We start from the raw sequence: 21,505 nt of genomic DNA on the forward strand, positions 1-21,505 counted from the left end.
CCTGGGGCAAACAGTACATATTTCTGGCAGCATTAAACAATTCTATGGACCCAAGAAATATCCTCAAGAAGGTTATAAAAGATACTATCTTCACAAGATCAAGAGTCACTCCCAAAGGTTGCCAAAAGGACTGACAACCTGCATGTCCCAGGCAGGCAGAAAGCCAAACCAAGTTTGTAAAATGAGGCAAGCAAGAAGGCCATAGTTATCCGGGAGAGAGAGTATCAATAATGAATTGTTCTGGATTTGGAAAGGAAGGAAAAACATGAAATTTTATTTTCCTCCCAGGACTAGGTTCAGTAGGTAATTGGTTTACAAAAACTTTCAAGGATCTTCCCTGGTTTAAGAACTTCTTTAACTATGGCTCTTAGTTTGGCCTTTGACCAAGGATTGAAAAATACCTGAAGAGGATCACCCATTGCATTAGGTGGTCTTATTTCAAAAGGTAACCATTTAATAGTTAGTCTCTTCAAAATGGAAAGGCAATTCTAGACAATATTCAGTACTAGACTGAGTACTCAAATCAAGAAAGTAAAGGGGAATTACATCAGTCTTATAAGTCAGTCTTATAATCTTTAGTGTGAGATACCTTTTATCTCTTTACTTTTTCATGGGCCTTTTGCCATGAATCTTTCAATGAAACTATTCTGAAATTTTGAAATCTTTTGGAGGTTTCTGCATACCAATTAAAATAGCTATCCCGTTCTCTTTGTCTTTCAATTTTGGAGAAGCAGCTTTCTAATTTAGTTTTGAGAAAAACAAGTTTAGCAAGATAGAAAGTTCCCAGGGTGCCTGGGTGGCTTAGCTGGTTAAGCATCTGCCATTGACTCAGGTCATGATCCCAGGTTCCTGGAATCGAATCCTGCTTAGGGATCCCTGCTCAGCAGGGAGCCTGCTTCTCCCTCTCCTCCTCCCTCATGCTCTCACTTTGCTTTCCCTCTCACGCTCTCTCTCTCAAATAAATAAAATCTTAAAAAAGAAAAAAAGGATAGAAAGTCCCCCATAATGGCCATTGAAAATTTAAGTTATCTCTAGTTAAGTTGGACCACTTGGTTAAAAATGTGCATGAGAAAGGACCATAGTTTTTAAACATAAAACCAACTGGGACCCCTGAAGTGGAGGTGGGGGTGCTCTCCACAAAGTATTTAGAGGATTGGAATCCCATTACTCAAAACCAGAGGTGCTCGAAAACAAACAAGTACTCACCAGAAAGTACAAAGCCTTCATGAAAACAAAAAGGACAAAGCCTTTGAACAGATCCCTAAATACAGCCTAGAGAGCTCAAAACACAGACAGAGTAGAGCTTGAATGCAGGAAAAAACATACCCTCAAACTCCAGGATCAGGGACAAAGCAGTGAGCTCAATGGCCTCAGTGGATACTGGCAAGTGTTTGATCACCTGCCTTGGAGCTGTTGAGGTCTTGCTGGATCCTATTTCTCTGACACCAAGTAATGTCAACCTGAAAAGTAGAACAGCCCATTATTTTACCAGCCAAATGGATTTATTTGGGAATAGCAAAGGAACTGCAATCCAGGACATGCAAGCTATGGCAAACCGAGGCAAGTCTGCATATCAAAGAAGAGGTGAGAAAGGAAGAGGGTTGGATTGCAGGGGTTGAGGGGTTGCATGACACTTAAAACTGTGTAGTGTTATTGAAGAGTGGACTCAGATTAATCAAAACTACGTATTGTGAACTCTAGAGCAACCATTAAAATTTTTTAAGAAGTATAATTGACACACTAAGAGGTGATAAAATAGAATTATATAAAATGTTCAGTTAAACTAGAGAAGGCAGAAAAAGATGGAAGAAATGAAAAACAAATGCAACAAGTAGAAAATGCTTTATTCATCTATATAAATAATCACTTTAAATGTGAGTGGTTAAATTCACCAATTAAAATACAGAGATTGTCAAGGTGGATTAAACAAAACAACAACACAGGATTCAACTGTATATTACAAGAAATACACTTCAACTATAAAGACTCAGGATAAAAGTAAAGGGATAGAGAAAGATATACCATACTAACACTAATCAAAAGAAACCTGGAATAGCTATATTAATTTCGGAAAAAGCAGACTTCAGAACAAGGAGGTTTATCAGAGTTAAAAAGAAGCACTACTTAATGATAAAGGGGTCAATTCTCTTTGAAGATGTAACAGTCTTAAATATGTACGCATCTAACAACAGAGAATCAAAATACATAAGGTAAAAACTGATAGAAGTGAAAAGAGAAATAGACAAATCCACTATTATAGTTAGGGCTTCAATAGTCTTTCATCAATAAGTACATAGATAAAGCAAATAGAAAATCAGTAAGGATACAGATCATCTGGATAGCACTATCAATTGATGTAATTGGCATTTATAAAATACACCATCCAACAACAGCAGAATATATTTTCTTCTCAAGCTCATCTCTATCTTAGGACATCCACCAAGATAGACCACATACTGGGCCATCACACACATCATAATGAATTTACAAGAATGAAAACATATAAAGTATATACTCTGACCAAAATGGAATTAAACTAGAACTTAGTAACAGAAAAACATCTGCAAGTCCCCAAATATTTGAAAATTAAACAACATACTTCTAAATAAGCCATGAGTCAAAAAAGTCTCAAGAGAAACTTAAAAATATTTTTAACTAGTTGAAAATGAAAATACAACTAACCGAAATGTATGGAATGCAGCAAAAGTAGTGCTTAAAGGGAAATTTACATCATTACGTGTATCCATTAGAAAAAGAAGAAAGTTCTCAAGTCAACAACCTGAGCTTCCACCTTAAGAAACCAAAAAAGAGAACAATTTAAACCTAAAGCTTAAAGAAGATAAAATGGAATTATAAGATGCTTGCAACCAGAGAAGAAAGTAAAAGAACTCAGCAAAATTGGTAAGTCTGTAGTTATCCTCATGTCTGGTAGAAAAGTCCATGCATTCTTTTTAAGGTTGACAGATTCTCATCGAACTTAGACCTTAATTCCTCCCTAAAAGTTTTAGGGCCAGTGTATAAAAGCTCATTTAAAAATCTAGCTGGGTTTTATTTTTATATTGAGCAACCAACCCATTTATTAAGTGGTGTGAAGGCTAGGAGTTTTAAGTGGTCCAGAATAAGAAAGGGCTCTCCAGCAGAGTGGTGGAAAGATGGGCCTCTTAATGAATGGCATTGGAACAACAGGAAAACAAATAGGATATCTTACACTATAGTAGAATAAACTGCAAATAAATAAAAGATTTAAATGTACTAGAAAAAAATGTGAGAAAATTCAATTCATTAAGAAAAAGATGAGAAAATTTAATTAAACACATAAAAGTACTAGAAGAAAAACATGAGAAAATTCAAATAGAGATTTAGAGTAAGGAAAGCCATTCTAATTAAGACTAAAAATCTAATTAAGACTACCAGGCTATTGAGTCCAAGTAGATAAATATAAAAAAATTCTTTATAGCAAAAAAAAATTTATATTCCTTTTAAAATGAATGTATATAAAGCTTCTTTGATAAGTATAAAGTTCATATACTTAAATACTTACAGTTCAATAAATGTGAAATCTTTTGGTGTATAAAATTTATCAAGTGAAGAAAGTTTCCTTGTATTCCTAATTTTCCAAAAGTTTCTTTTTACTAAGGTCATAAATAAGTGTGTTTTTTCAATTTTCTAATATAACTTGCATAAAACCAGAATTAGCTCTTCCTCGAAAATTCTATGAACTGTACTCATAAAACTGCATGGGCTGGAGGGTTTTGAGAGGGAGGGTCTTGGGTGTCATTTCCATATATTTAGTTCTTATTGGTCGATCCAAGTTCCCTATTTCCTCTTGCATCAATTTTGTCCTTGTATTTCTTTCCAGGAATGCAGCCATTTCATTCAAGTTTTCCATGCTCATAAAGCATATATCATTGATAATACTTATATTAATTCTAAATCTCTTCATTTCTATAATTGTTTTTCCTTCTTCTATAGTATAAATGAGACTGAACCCCGCTCTTTCTTCTATACCCATATTACCTTTATTAGAAGTTGAGGCTTTTGTATTTAACATCTACAATTTTTTTTTTTTAAGAAAAAATCAATAGAGTTTGGGATTGGCCAAAGAGACTGCCTTTAATAGAGGTGTTTCTTGTTAAGGGTCCCAAGGCAAGTCACATGGCCAAGCCAAGAGGCTTGTTTGAAGCTGGGGGGAGGGTAGAAACTGGAGTGAGAACGATTTGAAATTCAGAAAGGAGGAGTGAGATTAAGAGATCAGGCAGCTAGAAGTTGTTATTGTACAATTTTATTCCTTGATGTGTCAGATGTAATGTGTCACCTGAGGCTGGCCTCTGAGTATGAGAACTGCATTCTGTCTCTGCCTACTCCCAAGCAGCACAAAACTTAGTGCAAACATTACAAAGGAAAGCCATCACTCATTGCTGATTTTGCCCTAAATTCTGTCTGAAGAAAATGGGCCCATCTTTAAAACTCAGATTCTTAAAAAAAAAAAAAAAAAAAAAAACAAAGAAAAAAGAAAAAAAAAAGGGATGCCTGGTTGGCTCAGTCGGTTAAGTGTCTGCCTTCAGCTCAGGTTGTGATCCCGGGGTCCTTGGATCAAGCTCCACATGGGGCTCCCTGCCCCGCCCGGCAAGCTGCTTCTCCCTCTGCCTGCCGCTCCCGCTTGTGTGCTCTCTTTCTCTGAAAAATAAATGAATAAAATCTTAAAAAAAAAAAAAAACCTCAGATTTTACACGCACACACACCCAATTCTGGATTTTAGCTAAATTAACCAGAAGGTGTTGTGTGGCAATGCGCTTTGGCAATATTCCCCGCCTTGAGCATGTGTACCTTTTGTCTTGGCCTGCTGCTTATCTCTTTGTGTTATCTGCCATCCTAGGTAAACATTTGATTTTGGGGATCCTGGTATAATAGATCTGTGAATATGGTTCCTTTGCAATCATTACAGACTCATCACCTGAGAATACGAGGTTTTCTGTGCACAGACCCACCATATCCTGCCATTCATGCAGCATCCATGTTCTCTGCTCACACCTGACCAGTAATAGTTAGCAACCTATAACAAGCCCTAGCCAGACCCTGAATTTTGAAGATACCCTATGAAATCAGAGCTTGCTACTTGCTCTAAAATTTAACTTTTCGCTGTGATGTGAAATGTCTAAATGTATTGCATCAAAAATTATGTTTCTAAAACTCTTACGATGATAAGGGAGAAGTGCTCCTAACAACTGATACAAGGCTATAAAAAATAGGATAACAAATTGTGTATAATCCAAATGATATAAAATAAAATTTAAAATCATTTGGAGAAGACCTTATGGACGGACATGTACCAAAAATATCTTAGGTGTTTCCTCCATAATGTGACTGAGGGTGATTTTTGTTGTTGCTTTTTACTTCTCTTTCCTGTGTCTTTCAAATTGTAATGAGAATGTCACAGATGCTGTAGGTGACCGCTCAGATCTCCCTTACCCCCCATATGCCATCCCAGCTGCTGCAAGTCATTACTAACAGCTTGAACCTGTGACCTTGTCCCCAGACTCCTCACTACCTGAGGGCTGTGTGTGTTTGATTCAGAATACAGGGGAGACAAGGCAGTGTTACAGTTTAAGCTCCAGAGTGCCCCCTCCCCCAAGGTGGATCCAGGCAAGGCTTTACTTGCCCACACCCTCACTTAGCTCTTTCCCCCTCCCTATAATGCTTCCTCACTGCCTTGCAAGTTTTTAGCAACCAACCCACTTACTGAGTGCTGTGGAAGGCTGGGAGTTTTCAGTGGTGCAGAATAAAGGACGGGTTCTGCAACAGAGCTGCAAACGCTGTGGCATTAACAGCCCTACTACTCTGGCCATTTGGACATACGTGTGAGCTCTCTCCCTCTCCCTGCCCCTTTCCTGTCCCTGTTTCCCGCTCCCCTCCCCCTCTCTCCCCAGTGGCACTTACTGAACCTCCCAATAGTCAGATCTACTAAGTGTTCAAGGTGTCAACAACTGAGGGACACCAGAAAAAAAAATTGGCCAGAATTCAATGTAGGAAATTGCACAAAACCAAACAAAAAACCATACTATAGGAAAAATCTAAAAGCAGAACTTTGCTGAATTTTCTTGTGCTCATGATATGGTTCATTATGAATTTTTTTTGACAATACGTACAATGAGGCAATGTAATCGTTTTTAATACTTAGGTCTCCTGAAGATCTTAATCTAGTCCTGTCCTTTTCTTTAGCCCCTACTAATCTCCTTGTCATGACAGTTTGGCATCCTAAGTATCCCTGGCTTTCCCACTGTCACCCACACTGCCCACACCCTTATCCTTAACTGCCACCACCCTCGGTCTGGCTCATGTCCACTCACCTGATGTTTTACAAGAGTGTTCCTAATTATCTCCCTGTCCGGATCATACCATCCTTCCCACAGGACTACTGGACTGGCTCCTCTCAAAAGCAATTCCAAAACCATCTCAGTCCCTTGCAACAAACCAATTAACAGAACAGAACAAAATAAAACTTCATCAGTGGGTACCACATGGACAACAGGACAAGCCCCTTAGCGTGACTCTCAAAGTTTCCCTGGCGTGTTCTGGGGGTTCTCAAATGTGACTTTCTGACTGGTTTTATCAGATCCATTTGGAAACTGTTGTATTTCCTGGAAGGGGGCCCAAGATCTACATATTTATCAAGTTTCCCAAGTGTAAAATGTGAAAACTTCTCTCTACCACCCCAAGCTCAATTCTTGTTACTCACTCACTCCTCACTCCCCAACAAACTCTGTGTTTCCCAGCCGGAGGCTTGTTAAAATCATCTAGGACATTTTTTTTTTTTTTTTTTTTTAGCAGCAGTACCCAGGCATCTCCAGACGAATTAAAGTAGACTATGTGGGAATAAAGACCAGAAACTGTTATTTTTTTTAAAGATTTTATTTATTTATTTGTCAGAGAGAGAGGGAGCACGAGCAGGGGGAGCGGCGGGCAGAGGGAGAAGCAGGCTCCCCGCTGAGCAGGGAGCCCAATGAGGGACTCCATCCCAGGGCCCTGGGATCATGACCTGAGCCGAAGGCAGACGCTTAACTGACTGAGCCGCCCAGGGGCCCCGAAACTGGTATTTTTAAAGCCCCAAGTGTATCTACTATGCAGCCAGGGTGATGACCTACTGGCAGCATTTAAGGTTGAGCTGCTCTGAGAAGTAACTACATACGTATGTCGCGCCTCACCTCCATTCCATAATACTCCCTACCTAGAATGTAGCTCTGCCCTGGTCTTTGCTGAGCTAATGCCCCTTAAGACTTGGCTGAGCTAATGTTAATAATCCCAGGGAGCTCTCCCACACTCCCTCCTGCAGAGTGGGTTTGGTCCACTTTCTCTGGGAATCTATAACACCAAGTCCATTTCTCTAACATTGTAATAAGTATCATTGTGCACACAACATAATTGTTTCTCTCTAGCTCCTCCAAGTAACTTTGAGCTCTTTAAAGGCAAAGACCCTAATTCATATATCTTTACCTCCTTTGAGCTTAGCGGTGTCTGGCATGTAGTAGGTACTGAATAAATAGTTGTTGACCGAATAACTGAGTGCATGAAAAAAAGAATGGCTTACTCTTCTTGATAAAATCGTGGTTGGGTCGCCTGCCTGGAGTAGCATCCTAGCGTGAAGTTAGAATATTGCAAAGGAGACAATATTTGAGAATGTAGTTGTGAATTACCAGGAGATGAGTGGAAGAATTGAATTTTGCGAATATATTAAAGTGTGGGGATAAATTTCTTTACTGTATTTAAAATATCGGCTTAACTATGCAATCCTTTCTATGTGCAAGGAACTGCTGGTGCCATATGGCTGTATGAATGTAATTAGGAAAGACCCAAAGACGAGTCAGTTATTGTTGTAATGGATTGTCAGCCCTTTACACCTTAGTGTAAATAAAAGCTTTGAAGGGAGAAGGGTGCCATCTACTGAGAAAATGGAGCATAACACAGAAGTGAAAGCTTCAGAGATTTCTCATTTTTAATTGTTCCTACGTAATTTCTTGCTCTTTCCCTCACATATTTCATCAAGTACTTTTCTAGGTTATTTTAAACAGATTCATATTTAAGAAAATTCGTATCTCCTCAATAAATATTTCATGCTTTTTTTTTTAAAGATATGTTATTTCTTTATTTGAGAGAGAGAGAGCAGGAGCGGGGGGAAAGGGGCAGGAGCAGAGGAAGAAGCAGACTCCCCTCTAAGCAGGGAGCCCAACGTGGTGCTCCATCCCAGGACCCCGGGATCATGACCTGAGCAGAAGGCAGACTCTTAACCTACTGAGTCAGCCAGGCACCCCTCCATACCCATTTTTAAATACATCACACTTTGGGCGCCTGGGTGACTCAGTAGGGAGCCTGCTTCTCCCTCTCCCCCTGCCCCTCTCCCCGGCTCCTGCTCTCTCTCTCTCAAATAAAGAAATAAAATCTTTAAAAAATACATGACACTTTGTTCATACTTTCCTTAAAACTTATAATGTTTTTCCTAAATATCTTTAATTAAGATTTTAAAGAATAAAAATTAATGGCTAGCATATCTCCAACGTCCAGGCTGTTATTATTCATTAACAAACAAAAAACACTGCCACTTCTTCTGTGAATAAATTCGGGGGAGGTGAAGCATTTTTTTTTTAAGATTTTATTTATTTATTTGACAGAGAGAGAGACACAGCGAGAGAGGGGAGCACAAGCAGAGGGAGTGGGAGAAGGAGAAGCAGGTTTCCTGCTGAGCAGGGAGCCTGATGCGGGGCTCGATCCCAGGACCCCGGGATCATGACCTGAGCCGAAGGCAGACGCTTAACGACTGAGGCACCCAGGTGTCCCAAATTATTATTTTTTTAAAGACTTTATTTATTTATTTGAGAGAGACAGAAAGTGAGAGAGGGAGAGAGAGCACAAGCAGGGGGAGCGGCAGGCAGAGAGAGAGTGAGAAGCAGGCTCCCCGCTGAGCAGGGAGCCCGATGTGGGACTCGATCCCAGGACACTGGGATCATGGCCTGAGCCGAAGGCAGACGCTTGGCCAACTGAGCCATCCAGGTGCCCCTGTTTTCCTTAAATTACTTATCTATAGATTCCAAGTAGAAATTTCTAAGGTAAGTGTCTGTAGAAACAGAGAGAACTGTGTTTTCTCTTTATTGTAGTCGCTATGGCAGTTGGAATAAAAAGAAGAGTTATCATATATGGGGTATAGGCTAAATGCTTCATATGTACATATATACTATCTTACCACATCCTTATAAAGTATTTTTTTTAAGATTTTTTTAATTTATTTATTTGAGAAAGAGAATGAGAGAGAGAGAGAGCACATAAGAGGGGGGAGGGTCAGAGGGAGAAGCAGACTCCCTGCCAATCAAGGGGCCCGATGCGGGACTCGATCCCGGGACCCTGGGATCATGACCTGAGCCGAAGGCAGACGCTTAATCGACTGAGCCATCCAGGCGCCCCATGGGGAAGCATTTTTGACACAAGACAAGGACCAGGTATGTTCACATTATTTAATACGAAAGGCAAATGATGCTCAACTAAATGTATCATCAGAGCCTGTGCGAGAGGGCATCTGTGACATTGCAGAGAGCACAGAGTACAGCTAAGCGAATCACATGGATCACACTCAAAGGAAGGGCCACGTGAAACCAGTTTTTTGGTTCCTAGGGGCAGAGTATGGCTAATACTCTGTTAGTCAGTGTCACAAGAAAGAAGAAAAGCATCCTTCCTTGTTCCCGGGAGACCTAGTTATTATTCAGATGGGAGGCTGAACCAGTCAATTCTGCTGCATTCCTGCTCTGACCCCCTGACAGTTCAAGCACAAGTAGCAACCACGTTTATTGACCAGCAGTCCAGTCCCTGAGCTTTTTACCTTATAGATGGTGTATCATTTAATCAAAATGTTCAGGGAGGGGGCACCTGGGTGGCTCAGTCATTAAGCGTCTGCCTTCGGCTCAGGTCATGATCCCAGGGTCCTGGGATCGAGTCCCGCATCGGGCTCTCTGCTCGGCCGGGAGCCTGCTTCTCCCTCTCCCACTCCCCCTGCTTGTGTTCCCTCTCTAGCTGTCTCTCTCTCTCTCTCTCTCTGTCAAATAAATAAAATAAAATCTTTAAAAAAAAATGTTCAGGGAGGTAGGGTTGATTTCGAGTTTAATGAGGAAGAAAAAGAAACTCAGAGAAACGGAAGATACCATAACTCATACATCCAGGGAGTAGCTGAAATTCCAAGGTCGGTCTCTTTGACCCTCGACCTAAATTACCCCACATGCTGAGCCTGCATCGTAAGGGGAGAGGAGACAGTCTCTCCAAGAAAAAAAATAGTTTTTGGGCAGCATCAAAGAGCAACTAATTCTTAGACTGGGGATATAGAGTTGAGTGAACCCCCATTACTTTGAATTCTTTGCAATATCTGTGAGGAAGTGTTTCTCAAAAGGCTTGAAGGGAAAATTCATCATTCTCAAGGTCCTCAGGAAAAAAGGATGCTGCGTGTTCAGTTGGATTTGGGAACTGCTGCAACCTGTATCCTTTCTTGAAGAGTCAAAATATTCGTTTTATAGTAAGAGCTCTGAGAGGTAAAGAACTCTGTTTAAATTGATTTATCTAAGGCTTCATGCAGAATTTTTCTTGTAGCACATCTAACACCCAGTGAAAGGAGGTAGAAAGTGTCCTAGCCAGTCATTGTGAGGAGTCATTAATGAGTTTTAAGCAGGACATTGATCCTGTCGGTCGGATTTGCATTCTGACACAGGACTTGGCAGGTGGGGTTTGGGACTGGGAGGGACTGAATATGAAGAGCAGCCACAACCTGAAATAAAATATCTGGGGGAATAGGAATAAAGAGAGAGAGAGAGACAAAATGGAAAAATATTTAGGAAGTAAAATTAATAGGACTTGGAGAAAGATTTGATACAGGAAAGTAATAAATAGCAAAATAATCTGCAGATTTCTAGCTTAGGGGGCTGAGTAGATGTTGTAGCATATGAGAGAGAGAAATTAGTTTAAGTTTTAAATTCAGTGCTTTCCAAATGTATTTAAATCTAGCCTTATAATAATAATAATAATTATTATTATTATTATTATTATTATTATTATTATTATTATTATTATTATTATTTGGATATCCGATGGAACTGATGTCCTGAAGAACACACTTTCTGAAACAATGCCATGGGACGCTTAAGCCTCAGAAAGGCAACTGGCCCAGAAAATCTGCTCGACATCATCCAATTTTTACAGGGGAAATCCTGAGAAAAATCTTATTGAAACAAACGAATGTTGCAGGATAAGTTAATGGTGCAAAAATAATTTAAAGCGACATGTAAACTGAACTGAAGAGAAAATCCTGATCTTTTCTGCCGCTCTGAGATCTAGAGCAAAGGGTGAGCAAACTAGAGCTCTCAGGTCAAATCCAGCCAATTTTTATAAATTCAGCCCACCACCTATTTTTGTATTTTTTGTATTTTATTGGAACATAGCTGTACTCCTCTATTTATATATTGTCAGTGGTCACTTTCATGCACCGATGGGAGCATTGAGTAGGTGTCACAGAGACTGAATGGCCTACAGAGTTTAAAACATTTATTATGTGCACCTTAACAGAAAAGTTTTGAAACCTTGAGCCAGTGAACTGTGAAGCACATTGGATATGCTTGTAAAAAAAATCAGCAAATTGATATATTGAAATCCAAGAATATGAACACCAATACATTTGCAACCTGTTTCTTCAGGCTACACCAGCTGATGAGGACAAAGAAATCACCACGAAGAAATCCAAAGTGGAGTTCTCTGGTCCAGCTCCCATTCTGCTTGCAGAAACTCAGGAACACATACCTACCAAGGTTTATGTACACTTGGCATTCACCAGCTCCCCCACCTCCATTCCTGCCATTGTCCCCCCACATCTCTGGCTCCCACTCCCCCTAGCAGGCTGGCCCAGGTAGCGACTAACAAACACCACCTTGGTGCTTCCTGGAGCCTCTATCAGTTAGGAATGCATTCAGCGGCAAATAGGAGATTCCTTCTATATAGAGGTGTCACACACACACACACATAGGTGTTTCTACAATCAAAAAAAAAAAAAAATCTAGCCTTAAGCATCGAGAGCTGGTTCCAACCAGGAAAGAGAAAGGAGGAAGAACGGCAAAGGGCTGCTGGAACTTTCCAGCCCAAATTGTCTTTTTCAAAGACTTTCCTGGTAGCCCAACCTAATGGCTTCCACTAACACCTCATGACTCAGAACAAGCTCACATGGGAATCTCTTCCTGCAAGGGAATCTGAAAGATGAGTGTGTAAGCTTTCCAACCCATATAGTAGTTGAAGGGAAAGGACACTGGGAATGGCTTTGGGAGTAGCCAAACTACAGTATCTGGCTCAGTTCCTTTGCTTTGTTCCATTCTCCAACACTTCTCACCGTTCTTGGTCCAAGCAAAGACAATGCCTCCCACTCCTGTTGGTGCCTCCACATCGACGTGAGCCCCACAGAATCCTATTGGCTGGGTTCAGCAACTTGTGGCCTTGTGTTTGCCATTGGCCTTGACTTTGCCATCATCTCTCCTCCTTTCTCATTCTAAAGCTTGAAAGAATCTTGAACGTGTACCAGGTCTCTTGAAGAAAACTCTTTCTGATGTCCTCCCTAGCATCTCATGTTAGTTAATCTCTGGAAGGGCTTCCGGATATCTCCAAACAAGGCTGAATCTATAGGTTGTGTACAGCTCAGGATCCCCCTCTGTGATCCTCACAAATCAAAAGTGGATGGAAATATGTTCAGAACACCAGTGCTCAGGGCTTAGGTGGGGCTATGGAAGGGAGTATTTATGAAATACATACCATTTGCATAAGTTTAAGGTCTACATTTTAATGATAAAATGTTGAATATTTAATATAACATAAAATATTAAAGTCTGTATTTTAATTACAGATATTTCGCCTTTTTAAAACCAGACCAGACAGAAATTCTTGGAAACATAGGGACTAGTACAACGTCATGTTCTTTTTTTTTTTTTTTTTAATTTTATTCTTATGTTACTCCCCATACATTACATCATTAGTTTTAGATGAAGTGTTCCATGATTCATTGTTTGTGCACAACACCCAGTGCTCCATGCAGAATGTGCCCTCCTTAATACCCACCACCAGGCTAACCCATCCTCCCGCCCCCCTCCCCCAACGTCATGTTCTTAAATTTAATAAGAATCTGTACTTAGAGGGTGGATGAATGGTTGGTTGGTTGACTAATGTTTGGTTAAAGTCTATACTAAAAAAATACAAAATATGTACTATTTATTGCATATTAAAAAAATAATCTGCCTTCAAATCAATCAGATAGAGTTTTTATTCTCTAAATTAAAGAAGTTTTCCTCAACTCAAATGCATCACAAAATAAATATTTACACCTTTACTAAATACATTGCTTTGGTCACGTGTGACACTAACTAGGAATCTAACATTATAACATAATAATAAATTTTGGTACAGAAGATTCAGATTCAACTCATATGCATTATCTCATTTGACTTTCACAATTATTTAGTCACTCCATTTTCTGCAGGCTGGATCCGCCACCTCAGAAACATGGCTCCAACTTTAAGGGGCACTAGTCAACGGCTCCCTACCTCCCCCAAATATTTTTGCAACCAGCTCACTAATGCTTGACCTATTTTCATAAGAGATAAATCTTTCATTCCACAATTAGAAAGAAGACCAAGCAAATTTCACACACAGGTGTGAAGGCTATGCACAGATGAAGGGTTCAGGCTCTAGAGAGGCCAATGGATCCAACATGAGCTCAACCATTGTCATGTTTTCTCTTCTGTAAAATGGGATGATAATTCTCTGTACCTCGTGTGTTCTTTTTCCACGATTAAATAAAATAATATTTACAAAGCACTTAGTGAGCCTGGTAGCTAGGAAGGACTCCATAAACGTTAGTTGTTCTTGTTCTTGAACTCATGGGAAAAGGAGAGAGAGTGAAAAGAGCACCAAGGTATCTAAGGGGAGAAGAGATATATTCCACAAAGGGGAAAAGAACACCAGAAGAATATAGAAGTTCCTGTGGCACATAATGGACAAAGAGGCCAAACTTCCCGATTTTTACAGTTCAGTCGGTGGGCCAGCCAAGGGCTCATGGGCAGTGGAGTCTGACTCACGGGGGGAGGCAGTGCAACAATCCACCACCAGATGGCAGCATAGAGCTACTACCATTTTCACCCTCGGGCAGCATTGCAGTTTCATCCTGCTGAGCTGAGTATGACGTTCCAAAGAATTGGGTTCACAGCAGTGCAAATCGGAATTATCCCAGCCAGACTCTTGCATGCACCAAGCCCTGAGTGCTAGTGTTCCTGAAATCCTATTTCCATCCACATTCCCTCCCTCTACCTTTTCTTCTTGCTATTCTTGGGAAGATGGAACGACTGAGTAAATCTGATTTACTCAAACAAGAATCAGTCTACACCCAAAGTAAAGAATTGTAGGGTCCGCTCTGCAGTAAGCATGTTAGCTGTTCTTTCTAAACCCATAGTACTTCAGTTATGGCTAAAACTTTTATTACAACAAACCACCCTTTGCTGTGCTGTCACCACCAGTGACAGGCAACCCACATTCTGACAAGAGCAGTTCAAAAACAAAGATGCCACAGAAACCCAATTGCTTTTTGGTAGAAAAGTCAAGCATTATTCCATCAACATCTCTTAAGACCAATTTTCTGATACTGAGTAGCTTCTAAATGGATTCCTATAATTAAAGCATATTTCATCCCCAAACCCAAAATCTTTATGAATTTTCATTGTAGATCCAGAGAAATAGGTCCTTTTCCTTTATAGCCACAATTAGGAATAACAATGTGATCTATCCACCATAGATCAAAATATTGTAGGGCCACCATTCTAAATATGTTCATTTTTAATTGGGACCAAGGAAGTCATTCAAGGAGAAGTTCACAGGTATATATAATATCCCCCGAATGCTATAATTTACATTTGGTGCTTAGATTTAGTCAACAGATGTGAAAAATATATGTATCCAAATCATTCCTTAGAAACTATACACATGCAGAAGCTGAAAATATTATTCCTGCTTAGGTCAATATTCCCTTACACTTGAAACATTCCCCTCATCTGAATTTTCACCGTGATAAGACTCAGCCTGGTACTTCAGTATATTCACATCCCATTTCTGTAGGTATGCCCAACTTGAATATGGATTAAATGGGAACCCATGTCAATTTAAAAAGTATTTCCAAAACTGTTTTTCTTTTTTTTTTCTTTTTTTTATTCTTATGTTAATCCCCATACATTATATTATTAGTTTTAGATGAAGTGTTCCATGATTCGTTGTTTGTGCACAACACCCAGTGCTTCATGCAGAACGTGCCCTCCTCAATACCCACCACCAGGCTAACCCATCCTCCCACCCCCCTCCCCTCTAGAACCCCGTTTGCTTTTCAGAGTCCACCGTCTCTCATGGTTCGTCTACCCCTCTGATTTCCCCCACTTCACTCTTCCCCTCCCGCTACCCTCTTCTTCTTCTTTTTTTTTTTTTCTTAACATATATTGCATTATTTGTTTCAGAGGTACAGATCTGAGATTCAACAGTCTTGCACAATTCACAGCGCTTACCAGAGCACATACCCTCCCCAGTGTCTATCACTCAGTCACCCCATCCCTCCCACCCCACCCCCCACTCCAACAACACTCAGTTTGATTCCTGCAATTAAGAATTCCTCATATCAATGAGATCATATGATACATGTCTTTCTCTTTTTGACTTATTTCACTCAACATAATACCCTCCAGTTCCATCCACGTCGTTGCAAATGGCAAGATCTCATTCCTTTTGATGGCTGCATAATATTCCATTGTATATATATACCACATCTTCTTTATCCATTCATCTGTCGATGGACATCTTGGCTCTTTCCACAGTTTGGCTATTGTGGACATTGCTGCTATAAACATCAGGGTGCATGTACCCCTTCGGATCCCTACTTTTGTATCTTTGGGGTAAATACCCAGTAGTGCAATTGCTGGATCATATCCAAAACTGTTTTTCAATAACGACACTACAGTGAGGTGAAGACAAAAAAAAAAAATCACTATTTGAAATATGGGTTCTTATCCTAAAGTTAATATCACCAGTAATTAACTTTTTCAGCAATAATAACAAGCCACAAAATGTGTCTCTTAAAATGATGTGCTGAGAAGGCTGTTGTTCTCCAGTGGGACTGCTTGCAAAAAGCATGACCTGAATCCAGTTATGAGGAAATCATGGGTAAACCCCATTTGAGAAACATTCTACAAATAATCAGGCCGTATCTTTAAAAATGTTACTCATGGAAGGCAAAAGAAGGAGAAAAAACTGATCCAGGTCAAAGAAAACCAAAGAGACATGAAAACGAAATACAACATGTGATTCTGGATTGGATCTCAGACCAAGAAAAAAATCGCAGTCTAGGACATTTCTGGGACCATCGTGTGAAATTCACACAAGATCTATAGATTGGGTATTAATCATGTATGGATGTAAAGTTTCCTGATTTTGAGAATCGCACGTGGTTGTATAAGTGGATGTCCTGTTCTTAGGAAATATACACTTAAAGCTTTTAGGAATAAAAAGCTATGAACTCTCAAATGACTCAAAGAATATATAATTTTTATGTGTGTAAAATACACATAAGAGAGGGGAAGTACAAACATAGCAAATGTTAACAATTGGTGGATCTGAGTGAAGAGTATATCAAAGTCCTTTACTATTTCTGCAACTTTTCTATAAATTTGAAATCGTTTCAAATAAAAGGTAATCCACTAAAAAAAAGTAGCCAGAAAATCATTCCAGACTCAGATCCAGTAAAGCAATTTTGACTTTATTCTTTTCTTAATAAAACAACATGTACCAAGGCGGGGGAAGGGGAAAATTTTTAAAGAAAATAAGATCGCCCACAACCCACGCCCCTATCCTGCAGGTGCTCTCCCGTCTCCAAGGTTCCTCCCCTGTTTTTGCTGCCATGCACTTTTGTACCCTTTCTGTGGTTGCTCCAAGCCTCCACCTAAGCCTCCACCATCTCTTAATAGAGATTGGGCTCCCTGCCTCTACCTGTCCCCTGTCCATCCATTCTCACCAGAGCAGCCAACATGTGTCCTTTTGTGTTCAGCACTTTCAGGGAAGTTGGACACATTCGCCAAAAACAAATAAAACTCACCGAAGTAGAGATTTTGGCAAAATACATAATGAAGTGTCTGGATAAGTATGTTGGCATTTGAAGACATCCAACTTTGTTTACGATCAGCAAATTCCCTTCTACTCTCGCTCATCCCTAGGGTTGACCTTCTGCCAAATGCCCTCAACTGTAATTTTCTCCTCCCCTCTCTTGAGTGGGCTGCCCAAATTCTACCTTACGCTGTGGCTCTCTCTGGCTGGGGATTTCTGAAGCCAGGCAGCTGTATCCTAATCTCTCAAATCAGGTCAGATTGGGCTCTGCCCTCTGGTGGAGCCAGAGCCTCCCGGGTCTCCCTGAAACCTGCAGGTCAAGGGTTAGGCACCCGATACTGAGTATAACTCTGCCACTAACCGGCTGCAGACCTTTGGCAAATTGTATAATCTTTAAGTAAAACAGAGGATTAAATAATTCCTAAAATTGCTTTTAGTTCTGAAAGACTATAATTCTATGATTCTATAGCCAGGAAAAACAGAAATAATCAGAAAATCAGGAGCAGAAAAATTTTGAAATGCAACAGAATGAAAGATGATCACGAGCATTATAAGTTTATTTTAGGGCTTCGATGCAGAAGATAGAAGAGTAAGACTCCCCTCACACAAGCTGGTAGAGTAGAATTAGGTGATTGGAGACTAGTAATTATAGGATGAGATAATAAATGACTTAATAAAAATGGTTGACCATCACTCTGACCAGGGATGGATGAATGACACATCTCCAAATGCTGTGATCAAATATCTCTGAAACCAAATTCTAGCAGTGAGTAAGCTTTTCTTTCTTTATACTTTCAACAGCTTGAGAAGTATGGTCAGTTCTTTTAGGTTACTAGATCAATGGTTCTCAAAGCAGGGTCTACAAGTCTAGACTAGAGATCAGAGCATTTCAGTGAGGAGGGAAGGGTTGATGAGCAACAAGTCTAACTTTTTATGAAGTAGATGAGGAAAGTAAAGACAAGACTGGCTGAATGACTTGTCAAAGGTCACACAGAGGGGTGCCTGGGTGGCTCAGTCGTTAAGTGTCTGCCTTGGGCTCAGGTCATGATCCCAGGGTCCTGGGATCAAGCCCCGCGTCAGGCTCCCTGCTTCGTGGAAAGCCTGCTTCTCCCTCTCCCACTCTCCCAGCTTGTGTTTCCTCTCTCGCCGTGTCTCTCTCTGTCAAATAAATAAATAAAATCTTTTTTAAAAATTAAATAAATAAAAATAAAAAAATAAAAGATCACATAGAATGGTGGCTCACTCCCAGAATGTCTGAGTCGGTGTCTCATTGCCATATGTCCTCATCCATGAAACACTTCTAATCGGTCAGTATTAGGCTGGTCTCCATGCTCTTACTAAGGGCAAGGCCATGTTTGACTTCTGGCATCGATTCACACATTTCAGCCCTGATCTAAGCCTCTGGGACTGCATGTCAGCCTAGGTACATCATATACAAGGCCATCTTTATGGTGTTGGAGTCATTTTACCCCTCCAGGATGGGGTCCAACATGCACACCCCCTACCTCCCTGCTGTGGGTTCCAGCAGAACCTGCTATCATGTATCCCCTTTGCAATATTCTCTCATGAAAACAAATATAACATTTTTTTTAATCAGGTAGGAAGCATCTTCAAGACAAACAAGAATGTAATTCCTTGAATCTCAAGGTCTTGGATCTTGACACTTAATAAAAACCTCCCCAATCATCTAGAAGGTTTTTTTTGTTTTTATTTATTTTTTTTATTGTAACTCTACACCTTCCAGGTCTCTTGAGCTCTTTTGTAACCAATAGCATTCCAGAAGAATGAAAGTGATCCTTTGTCAATTCAAAAGTTTGAGAATTCCTAACCTAGGAATTTGGATTTAGAAGGACAGAAGGTCTGAGACCCTTGTTCTAGAGAATCTAAATGCACAGTTTAACTTGTGAGATCGTTCACAGGAAGGGGGAGTAGTAGAATCAGGAGATTCAATACCTCTTTGTTAGAAATCAGATTATCTGAATCTAAATATGTATTCCTTAATTTTCTAGCCATGGGAACGTGGGCAAATCATTTCACCTCTTCAAATCTCATTTAGATCATTGGTAAAAACAAGTTTGATGACAAATTTGATAACACATTTCAGTTATTATTATTATTATTGTTATTGTTATTAGCAGTTGCTGAGAAAGCAATGTCGCATAGCATTTGGGCTTGTGGGCTCTGAAATTACATTGCATACATTAAAACCCTGCCTCCATCCCATACTAATTAGGTGACTATGTGCAAGTCATTTTAACCCCAAGTCATAGGTGTTTCTTCTATAATGTAAGGTTGAAGGTTGTCATGAAGAATAAGTGAGAAAGAAAAGCAATGTATCCACAGAAAGTGCATGGCACAGTGCTTGGTGCATAGTAAGCATTTAAAAATATTAGTTATTGTGATTACTAATGGAAATGTAGCATGAGCAACAGCAGTGGTAATATTGCTTCATTATGGAGACAACTTGTAGTTTTTAACAGTGGAATATCTCCCCAAAAAATGTTTTTGGCAGAATGAATGTTTTCATCTTTGACTAGCGCTCATCACAAATACCCATCTTCTCTGAATGGTGCAAGGACCTTTGAAAGAACATTCTAGAGGAACTGAAAGAACATGTTATCTAGTAGTATTCTAGACAAGGAAACATTTTTCCCTCCTGAGCCGATCTGTGTGTTCTGACTTTATTAAAAATCTTTCTTGTGCCACTTTAATAGTCGGGACACTGATAAAAACAATAAAAACTCCTGCCAATAGTTCTAATATAACAATTTTCACTGGTCTAATATTATGAGTATTTTAAGTATTTACCTGCAGTCAATTGATTCTCAAGCAGCACTATTATATAATAGATGTGCACTGGATTTGAAGTTGAAACAAAACCAGATACATCGTATATTAACTGCCCCTCCATCTACCATCTTGGACAGAATACTGTGGCCCTGGACTATTGCTGATATTTATTTTTTATCTATTTCCTCATCTATGAAAATAGGAACCTTAGGAGCTGCCCTGCCTGTCTTCTGAGGTTGTTATTGGAGATCAGATGAGGGAAAACTCGGATTGAATTGTAATTGAAGTCCTGGTACAAATTTAATTTGTTCTTATTTCAAAATGTGAGCTCACTCACCCACACAAACACGAATTCTTGGGTTTTGTTTATACTCACTGAAAAACAACTTATTTGGTTAGTACATTTACCCCATCGTTGGGCCTGGATTTGGCTCTGGAAGAGGAAGGACAGGCAGTTGTGGAATATGCTCTCAGGTATTCAGATGCAGATCTATCTTCTCTGGGAACAAGGAGGCCTGCTCCTGCCCCAAGAGCTTTTCAAAGACGCCTTTAAGGAGTTTTACCAGGCCTTCTCTGAGCTGCGCTCCCGCCAAAACATATATTGACATGATAAACCACAATGGATTTAAGTGTTTAAAGTCAAAAATACACTGTTAAAAATAAGTACTTCAGTTGGCTGATGGAGCAATCATACCTGGGGGCTGAATTGAATTTGTTTAGCATAAACCACAGAGTAAACTTTTTCTGGACATTTTGCACGGAAGCAGGGAAAACTGAAGGCGAAAAACACAATTCCATGAAACGTTTCCTCATTGCTACATTATGGAACAATTGCAACTCATAGCAGAGTTACAAAGCTAAGCCAACAAACCCTGACATCTCTGTAAAAATGTTTAGGTTCAAATTAAAATTAAATATGCTTCCCGTGCCCCTGGCTCTGTCTGCTCACTTCTGTCTCACACTTGTCCCTGATGCCTCCTGTTCTCCCCTTTCTGATGTCCAGAAAATCTGCTACCAAAGAATCCCCCAAACTTGAAAAAAAAATTGCTGAAAACATCAGATGCCTATTTTTCACCTCTGTGTTCTGGGTTTGCCTGCCGGCGTTAAGAATGGAGGCATCCAGACTCTTCTTTTCCTTTGGTACACATAGTTCCTATTACATGTTCCAGTTGTCTCCATTGTTTTATTTATTTATTTTTTTAATTTTTTGGGGGGGGGTGGAGTTGGGGCTAGAAGTCTGCCTGCTTTGAGTCTTAGACCCATTACTTAGCCTCTTTGTGCCTCAGTTTCCTCATTTGTGACATGGGAATCTTTTTATTTATTATTTATTTAAATATTAACATATAATGTATTATTTGTTTCAGGGGTGCAGGTCCGTGATACATCAGTCTTACAAAACACCCAGCACTCACCACAACACAGTACCTTCCCCAATGTCAATCACCAAGCCACCCCATCCCTCCCACCCCCCTCCACTCCAGCATCCCTCAGTTCATCTCCTGAGATTAAGGGTCTCTTATGGTTT

The sequence above is a fragment of the Mirounga angustirostris genome, unplaced genomic scaffold (genome assembly GCF_029215605.1).
Source record: "Mirounga angustirostris isolate CCGP_5_RB_7025 unplaced genomic scaffold, mMirAng1.0.hap1 SCAF_4, whole genome shotgun sequence".
Lineage (NCBI taxonomy): Eukaryota > Metazoa > Chordata > Mammalia > Carnivora > Phocidae > Mirounga > Mirounga angustirostris.